We start from the raw sequence: 10,360 nt of genomic DNA, 5'->3' as shown, positions 1-10,360 counted from the left end.
CCCAGCTGACTGCACCGCGTGGAGATAACTTTCCTGGTCCGCAACAACCGACCGAATGCCTGCTGGTCCGTCGCGACTGCTGCTCCGTCGCGACTCCACAGCTGTTGCATCTCCCACTCACTTCAAAACACACGAATGCGGAAATACTGGCTCGGACCCAACCATGCAGAGCAAACACGCCCACTGGCTAAGCGTCTGCCCTGCACCAGGAAAGGGCCGACCCAAGTTCCACAAGATGGTCACTGAAGGGCCCAGAAGCGCTCTGAGAAGCATTTACACGTCGCCTGATGAGACGACCTATCTCTCAGAGGCGTTCGCCGACAACATTTAAGATAACTTGTCAAGGAAATAACGCCAACTACAAAACACAATCTGACAAACACTTGCACGAAGACAAATCACGAATCGATGCACACACACACAGCCAACTCATGAACGATCGTCGAGCCAAAACGCGTCATCCGGTAGGACGAGCGACCGACGATCCACCAAGACTGTGGTCAGCCTCAGGTGATGCGTGGCGGCAATGATCGGGCGAGCCATGTCCACGCAGACCTCACTGCTGCTCCAACACGACTGCACTAGTGCCGCATTGCAACTCCCCGACTGGTAGGTCCGAATTGCGCACCAGACGCGTTCTAATTGACTGGCAGACCTGAACTCGCCACCCGAACTGCGACCAACTAACTTACAACAGACAACGAGCGGGAAGAAATAGCACTCGAGCAAAGATTCTACGAGAAGGGATGTATCGATAAGCGCTGCTAACGCCGTTCACGATCAGGCAAAGCAGCAACTCAGAGACAGTAGAAATTTAAAATTAACATAGTGAGGTGGAAGTACGTTAAAAACAGAGTGTAAAATACAAGATGGCGGGAATACGAGCCGCGCATGGCTCAGTCCTAAATAAAATAACTGACATATCAAAATAAAACTAAAATACGTCACTTAATAATCTGCCTGTGCATGAATAACGGAAGCGTGTGTAGTAGCAACACATTTCAGTCAAAATACCTAGTCCACATTCAACACGTCTCCTTTCACTATAATGTGAGAATGAGGATGATCTCTCTATACAGCATGTGTATCCTAAGAGTTTTACTTTGAATATTCAGGAAGAGATAGAGATTTACAAAAGCAGAATCCTGATACTATTACCAACGGACAGGTAGAGCTGAAACATTAAAATGTTATGAGTAACCTTTCGCAATGCTTCAAGTAACAAATTTCTTTCTTTCCTAACTCTGCAGGCCGGGGAGGCCGAGCAGTTCTAGGCGCTACAGTCTGGAACCGTGCGACCGCTACGGTCGCAGGTTCGAATCCTGCCTCGGGCATGGATGTGTGTGATGTCCTTAGGTTAGTTAGGTTTAAGTAGTTCTAAGTTCTAGGGAACTGATGACCTTAGAATTTCAGTCCCATAATGCTCAGAGCCGTTTGAACCTTTTCTTTCCCTAACTCTCTCTGGTGGTGCTATTACGTAGTCCTGTCACAGTCCTTGTTACTAGCGTTCATAATCCATTTCTATGCATGTTTGTCCATCTACTATTCGGTGTGCAGGTACCGGTTTGGTGACTAATGACAGTTTTTACTTTTTTACTCTTCCTGCTACGGGTTTTACTTCATATGATTATCGCTTTGATGGCACCATGTTGGCAGTTTTTTAGTGGCATTTATTTACATTTATTTTTAATTAGGTGACTAGTGTTACATGCAGCACCTTGTATTTATAGCTGTACTTCTTGTAGTTATTTTTAATAGGTGACCTAGTGCTTATGCAGCAACATATATACTTTTGTCACTATTTGTATTAGTTTCCCTTGTGTTGTACTGACACAGTGCTTCTATGCTGCTGTTTTTCAGGCGACCTATTTAATTTTCTTATGAATGTTGCACAGAACATAAATCTGACATTAGTTTCGATCTGTAAATGTTTTTGTTTTTGTGTATTTTTAGCATAGATGTTTATATTTTTATCATAGGTTTTTATGTTTCGTCGTGTGTATTGCATAGAACACTCATTTGATATCAGCTTTGCCCTGAGAAGGTTTCTGTGTTCGTTGACTTTACTGCTTTACTTTAGGCATTATATGTTTGTTAGTTAACTTCAGTTTTGCCCACTATGTTTATATGGAACATACATCTCTCGCACAAGTTCCGTTGCCATTAATGTATTACATTTTTTGTCGCTTTCACCTTTATCTTAGGATGTAGTTGACATGTACGGTGCGTTCCCTACACTGCGTTTACTTGGATATATAACGTAGTCACATTACCCATTGTCCGTCCGCTGCAGTTTCTGCGACTAAAATATTATGTGTCAGGTGTGTGCGGTTGCGTCTTTTTTAGCCGTTTAGTTACTTAATTTTGGATTTTTGATCTGAGTTTTTGTTTCTTACAGTTATATTAACTGGCGGGCAGTCTTTCAGTGACAGCGCTGCGCAAACTTGGCATCGAGCGGGGTGTAGCTGTATAGTTTTTAGCCTTGTTTGTCAGCTTTGAGCTGTGCATGGCTTGTTTTCCCGACATCTTGTATTTCACACCCTGTTTTTAACGTACTGCCGCCTCACTACGTTTATTTAAATTACTACTGTCACTGAGTTGCTGCTTTTCCAGACCGTGACTGGCGCTAGCAGCACGTATCGATATATCCCCTCTCGTAGTATCTTTGCTCGACTGCTATTACTTCCCGGTTGTTGTTTGTCATAAGGGAGTTCGGATCGCGAGTTCGGGCTGCCAGTCAGTTGGAATGCGTCTGGAGCGCAGTCCGGACTTGCAAGTCGGGCACACGTGCAGCCGGGTTGGAGTAGCAATGAGGTCTGCTTCGACATGGCTCGCCCCAACCTTGACGCCACGCGTCACTTGAGCCGGACCACGGTCTTGGTGGAATGTCGGTCGGTCGTCCTAACGGACGACGCGTTTTGGCTTACCGATCGTTCATAAGTCGGTTGTGTGTGTATGCATCGATTCCTGATTTGTCTCCGTGTATGCTTAGTTACTGTTGGGTATCGTTCAGGTCTTCGTGCAAGTGTTTGTTAGGTTCCGTGTGTAGTTGGGGTATTTCCACTGACGACTATTTTAGATGTTGTCGGCATTCTGCACTGAGTGGGTCGGTTGCTGCGGACCACGGAAGTTATCTCCCCGAGGTGCAGTCGGCTGGGTCCGCCGCGGTCCCTGCACTGTGTCGGAGCGTGTGTGGAGCTGTATGATCGCTACGAGCTTCGTGGTTCACCGACCCAGGACGTCAAAGTTGAATAGTGGTTTATACTACTGAAGCCCCGTTCAGTCATGTTGTGTGGTTCGTTTCGGTGGTTCGCTGTTGGGGAGGTTTTCCTGTGTGCAACACTGAGTGTTTCTGTTGCTGAAATTTAGCCGCCATGCGGTGCAGTTAACTACACTCCTGGAAATTGAAATAAGAACCCCGTGAATTCATTGTCCCAGGAAGGGGAAACTTTATTGACACATTCCTGGGGTCAGATAAATCACATGATCACACTGATAGAACCACAGGCACATAGACACAGGCAACAGAGCATGCACAATGTCGGCACTAGTACAGTGTATATCCACCTTTCGCAGCAATGCAGGCTGCTATTCTCCCATGGAGACGATCGTAGAGATGCTGGATGTAGTCCTGTGGAACGGCTTGCCATGCCATTTCCACCTGGCGCCTCAGTTGGACCAGCGTTCGTGCTGGACGTGCAGACCGCGTGAGACGACGCTTCATCCAGTCCCAAACATGCTCAATGGGGGACAGATCCGGAGATCTTGCTGGCCAGGGTAGTTGACTTACACCTTCTAGAGCACGTTGGGTGGCACGGGATACATGCGGACGTGCATTGTCCTGTTGGAACAGCAAGTTCCCTTGCCGGTCTAGGAATGGTAGAACGATGGGTTCGATGACGGTTTGGATGTACCGTGCACTATTAAGTGTCCCCTCGAAGATCACCAGTGGTGTACGGCCAGTGTAGGAGATCGCTCCCCACACCATGATGCCGGGTGTTGGCCCTGTGTGCCTCGGTCGTATGCAGTCCTGATTGTGGCGCTCACCTGCACGGCGCCAAACACGCATACGACCATCATTGGCACCAAGGCAGAAGCGACTCTCATCGCTGAAGACGACACGTCTCCATTCGTCCCTCCATTCACGCCTGTCGCGACACCACTGGAGGCGGGCTGCACGATGTTGGGGCGTGAGCGGAAGACGGCCTAACGGTGTGCGGGACCGTAGCCCAGCTTCATGGAGACGGTTGCGAATGGTCCTCGCCGATACCCCAGGAGCAACAGTGTCCCTAATTTGCTGGGAAGTGGTCCCCTACGGCACTGCGTAGGATCCTACGGTCTTGGCGTGCATCCGTGCGTCGCTGCGGTCCGGTCCCAGGTCGACGGGTACGTGCACCTTCCGCCGACCACTGGCGACAACATCGATGTACTGTGGAGACCTCACGCCCCACGTGTTGAGCAATTCGGCGGTACGTCCACCCGGCCTCCCGCATGCCCACTATACGCCCTCGCTCAAAGTCCGTCAACTGCACATACGGTTCACGTCCACGCTGTCGCGGCATGCTACCAGTGTTAAAGACTGCGATGGAGCTCCGTATGCCCGGCAAACTGGCTGACACTGACGGCGGCGGTGCACAAATGCTGCGCAGCTAGCGCCATTCGACAGCCAACACCGCGGTTCCTGGTGTGTCCGCTGTGCCGTGCGTGTGATCATTGCTTGTACAGCCCTCTCGCAGTGTCCGGAGCAAGTATGGTGGGTCTGACACACCGGTGTCAATGTGTTCTTTTTTCCATTTCCAGGAGTGTATATTGGTTGATTACAATTCAAGTGCACCAGCGGGATTTTCTGTCTTGTGGCCGTTAGTGTGTAGGTTACCTGTCCTGGCCATTAATGTAATTTCAGGCAGCGTCCTTTCCTCACCTGTTGTCGCTGTCCAACATGGTGTGTAATTTTGACAGCCAAAGCGTATTTCATTGTGGATAATAACGTTCGTAACCTTTTATGTTTGAGTTCTCATGTACCGATTGGTGACAAGCAAGTCGTTTTGTCGGTCGGTCAGTGGCTGTCCCCTTGTTGGGTTACGACTTATCAAGTGTAGTTGGGCTCACCACCTGTCTCACCTAAGTGAACGAGGGCAGACCGACCTCCCGGAAGGCTTCTGAGTGCCGTTTTCTGTATTGTTCTTCTCACCGGTGTTTAATAATTGTCTGTTTATAATCTATCATAGCCTACGTAGCCAATGATTTAAAAAATTCTTGTTTTTGCTGGATTTTATGTATTTTTCAGTTTTGGAAAATCAATTGTGGGCCTTCAGCCACTTAAATCCTTATTCTTAAAAATGTATATATGTTAATTATTTTATTTGCAATTTTAACTGCATGTTTTCACCACATGCGATTTATCTTGTTGCTTTAAGATTTCTTGTTTGGAGTCCTTCAGCCGTGAAATATTTGCCTTTTTGAAACTCGTAGTTCTGAAGGTTCGGCTATGTGCCGTTTTGGTTTAAGTGTGTTATTGAATTTCAATAAATTGCAGTTTTAAGGTGAAACTGACCTCAATCTTATTTGGCCCTTTCCACAATCCTAAGCATCTGTTCTGTCCAGCGGGTATAATACTTAATCCGGCCTCATTTGGGTTTATTTAGACTTCTGACACTCCCCGGCGCTTACAGCTTGTAGTGGGCTGCCGTCACACACATTTGAAACGTGATTTGAACATCGTTACTTTTCCATGCACCCTCTGATGAGCTATGTACAACCGATGCAATCTCTTTTAATTTAGCCACAATAAGTACGTTTCGGAATGAATTTTGGTATGTTTAATATTTGTTCATATTTGGCTACATTTGTTTTTACTAATGGTAGCGTTTTTACGGGTCTTATTGTTCAGATAATTGGTTTCATTTTAACTTACAGTGCCACCTGAAGCTGGGACTGAGATCCTGAAACCGGGTTGAGTAGAAAACTTCAGTAGTAAAAATTAATCCAAGTGTAGCGGTGTTTTCAGTCATGAACAATAAGTTAAATTATACAGTACAACCGAACGTCATGAACAATAAGTTAAATTATACAGTACTACCGAACCAAATCACAGGGAATTCAGAATGTCAAACCGCAATACGTATAACGAGAATATGAAAACAGCGTACATGATTAGTGACGACGATTCCGCAACGTTCTTGCATTATGTGCCTTTTTAGATGTTCCCTCTCACTGACACTATACGCATCTGCATCCAGTATGCTGCTGCTCCATCTTGTCAAGAAGACTTCATCTTTCAGGCGTCACGCCGCAATGTGCAAAAATAACCAAGTCGTACTCTCTATGATCAGTTGTTTTCTAGAGACCTGATTGAAACACCGTTCAACTATATGTTACCTTAGAATACTTTCTTAGAAGCTGTTTGTTCTGCAGATCTCTTGTAAGAAGGAATAAACATTAATTAGATGTCGCAACTACAATGACTTCGTCTAGTCTCTCACCCAGTAGAAAATGAAAGGTGAAAACAGAAAATTGTACAGAACAACTTCAATACAAAAAAAGTAACTCAATTTCTTTTCTTCCGAAAGCTTACTGGTGAAAAATGAGTACTTGAATATGCGGAAGTCTGTGGAAGGTATGCCGTTAATTGAAATTTCCCTAACGGATTTTTGCTGCGGAAATGTGAGGAATTTGACGAACGTCACCTTTAAACCCTAATTTGCTTCGCATATTAAATGAGATTTTCTCGATAACATTTTTTAATGAAAAATAGCTGCTGATTGTAGTACTATAGACTTAGAAAACCAATTTAACCTTCTTTCCCAACGTGTCACAAGAAAGAGTCAGAAGCAATGGATATAAATCATTCACTTTTTACCACTTGTTGAGGAATGGAGAGATTTACGAAAATAATTCTAAGGAAAACGGGTGCAATGAACATTAAGGACAGAAGGATGTGTCATCGGTGTGGTCTACAAGAATGAGGTACATGAAAGATTGACGAATTTCACACATACTAAAGACAGACCGGGCCTAACGACAAGATATGTTTTTTCGACAAGGACTTGAATTTCATACCAAACTGACGACATATAGAAAAGTCTTTGTACTTACAAATGTGAGTAACAATCTATTTTTTTCACTCTTTTAACATATACCTGGAACCTATCGTTCAATGTAGTAGTTAATGAGTGGTTTTAGGGTAGTGTTGTGTTTGTCAGGCTATAGTACTTAACTCCTCTCGAATAACACGAACGATATGCCACGTAGTCTGTTCCTTGAGACACAGTGGAGGGGTTTGTGATTAGGCAAGAACACCGGTGAATTGTCTACCCACCTCAAATTTCACAATGCCGCCTCTCATTCCTTTACCAGCTAAACATTGTCGTTATTCCATTCTGCACTTTCCATTGTTTCATTTTGTAAGCAAATGATTTCCGAGTGGTTGTGAAAACAAGCCATCAGGCTTGCTTTAGCGTCAGTGAGAGGACAGGAACTTCGTTTGCGCCAGTCTTGTTAAAAACGGAATGTAACTGTTATAAAGCAAGCTGGTCGGCTGTATCATTTTGCGTGTTTTGAGAACATCGAGGAAAAGTTTCAACTAAGCGACTTTTTATGGAAATTACCTAGAGGCATGAGGGAAATAAATTCAAAGTTAGTCATTAAGACATTTGTTGCGTAACCAAGACCCATCGGAATTTGTAAATATCAATTTTAATACGTAAAATGATAAACGGAACAAGAAATGCAATTCTTAAAGCTTTCACAAAGAAGAATTCGCCGAATCTCGAATCAATACCTTAGTCGACTGCAACAGGTAAAATACTGGTAACTGTAAAGCTGTTTTGGAATGTGCATCTGAAAATATATTTTCAAATACAAGAACAAGATATACAACGAAATGATGTAGCGAGTGGATAATGGATTTAAGAGCACAAAATGCTTTTCATGTTGAGAAGAAATTTCTGTTCTGAACTTAAGGTGTTCCCTGGGAAATGACAGTATCTCCAAGTGAAAGACTGGAAGAGGAAATAAACAGTGGCTGGAGTTTTTGTGGTGTCACCGCCAGGCACCACAGTTTTCTTGTGTTCTTTTAAACAAAGTACTATTTCCAATACATGTGTCGTTTTCATAACTGCTGTTTCCAAACAACATACCTGTTGTAAAAGGCCTCGAAAAATTGTGGGATAACAAAGTATCTCGCAATATTTTTGCGTAATTTCGTACAATGTCTGCTTGTTTTCAAGCTAATGTCTCTCATGTGAGTAATTTCACGCTTCAAGATAACTTCAGGATCTCATATTACACAGCATATAAACAAGACCCTAAAGCGCTCGTTGGCAGTAAAGAAGTCGTTCCACTTCGTGGGAGAAACTTTTGTGCATTAGATCAGTCGTGCATCTTTTTATCTATCTAAATAGGTAATACTCGTACAAACATTGTGATTTCTACACCGTATTTATGCCAACATTCAAGTGCAATATGTCTCGAAAGTTTCACACCGAGCTGTAGATTCGATGGATCTCGAGTATTAGAGGAGGCGGTGTACCCTCCAGTACACATCTGGGTCAACAACGGACAAGTTCACAGATTACACAGACCAGCATCTATAAGATGAACGTAATATTGCTTGCTAGCCTGTTGGAGTGACGCAAATGTGAAAATTCCAAGCAATTAGTTGTAGGTAACACGAAATTGAGAAGCATCGTTCTTAAAGTAGGTGAAAAAATCAGTTACTAACCATTCGCTGCCTTGAAATACTGTATCTCATAAGTTAATTGTCGACGGTAGTTTAAACCAACATTTTCCTATTTTGAAATATCATTTTCTCCATGCTGGACCATGCTGAACTGTGTGGGTGTTTAGGATAGTTGGTGAAGAACGTAACAAATCTTTAATATAACGCCATTATCGGTTTCGGACTATCACGATCGTCTTCAGATGGTTAATTCTTCTAGTTGCAGATACAGGGTGTTTCAAAAATGACCGGTATATTTGAAACGGCAATAAAAACTAAACGAGCAGTGATAGAAATACACCGTTTGTTGCAATATGCTTGGGACAACAGTACATTTTCAGGCAGACAAACTTTCGAAATTACAGTAGTTACAATTTTCAACAACAGATGGCGCTGCGGTCTGGGAAACTCTATAGTACGATATTTTCCACCTATCCACCATGCGTAGCAATAATATGGCGTAGTCTCTGAATGAAATTACCCGAAACCTTTGACAACGTGTCTGGCGGAATGGCTTCACATGCAGATGAGATGTACTGCTTCAGCTGTTCAATTGTTTCTGGATTCTGGCGGTACACCTGGTCTTTCAAGTGTCCCCACAGAAAGACGTCACAGGGGTTCATGTCTGGCGAATAGGGAGGCCAATCCACGCCGCCTCCTGTATGTTTCGGATAGCCCAAAGCAATCACACGATCATCGAAATATTCATTCAGGAAAGTAAAGACGTCGGCCGTGCGATGTGGCCGGGCACCATCTTGCATAAACCACGAGGTGTTCGCAGTGTCGTCTAAGGCAGTTTGTACCGCCACAAATTCACGAAGAATGTCCAGATAGCGTGATGCAGTAATCGTTTCGGATCTGAAAAATGGGCCAATGATTCCTTTGGAAGAAATGGCGGCCCAGACCAGTACTTTTTGAGGATGCAGGGACGATGGGACTGCAACATGAGGCTTTTCGGTTCCCCATATGCACCAGTTCTGTTTATTGACGAAGCCATCCAGGTAAAAATAAGCTTCGTCAGTAAATCAAATGCTGCCCACATGCATATTGCCGTCATCAATCCTGTGCACTATATCGTTAGCGAATGTCTCTCGTGCAGCAATGGTAGCGGCGCTGAGGGGTTGCCGCGTTTGAATTTTGTATGGATAGAGGTGTAAACTCTGGCGCATGAGACGATACGTGGACGTTGGCGTCATTTGGACCGCAGCTGCAACACGGCGAACGGAAACCCGAGGCCGCTGTTGGATCACCCGCTGCACTAGCTGCGCGTTGCCCTCTGTGGTTGCCGTACGCGGTCGCCCTACCTTTCCAGCACGTTCATCCGTCACGTTCCCAGTCCGTTGAAATTTTTCAAACAGATCCTTTATTGTATCGCTTTTCGGTCCTTTGGTTACATTAAACCTCTGTTGAAAACTTCGTCTTGTTGCAACAACACTGTGTTCTAGGCGGTGGAATTCCAACACCAGAAAAATCCTCTGTTCTAAGGAATAAACCATGTTGTCTACAGCACACTTGCACGTTGTGAACAGCACACGCTTACAGCAGAAAGACGACGTACAGAATGGCGCACCCACAGACTGCGTTGTCTTCTATATCTTTCACATCACTTGCAGCGCCATCTGTTGTTGAAAATTGTAACTA

Source organism: Schistocerca piceifrons, chromosome 6 (assembly GCF_021461385.2).
Source record: "Schistocerca piceifrons isolate TAMUIC-IGC-003096 chromosome 6, iqSchPice1.1, whole genome shotgun sequence".
NCBI classification, from domain to species: domain Eukaryota; kingdom Metazoa; phylum Arthropoda; class Insecta; order Orthoptera; family Acrididae; genus Schistocerca; species Schistocerca piceifrons.
This window is presented reverse-complemented; position numbering follows the sequence as displayed.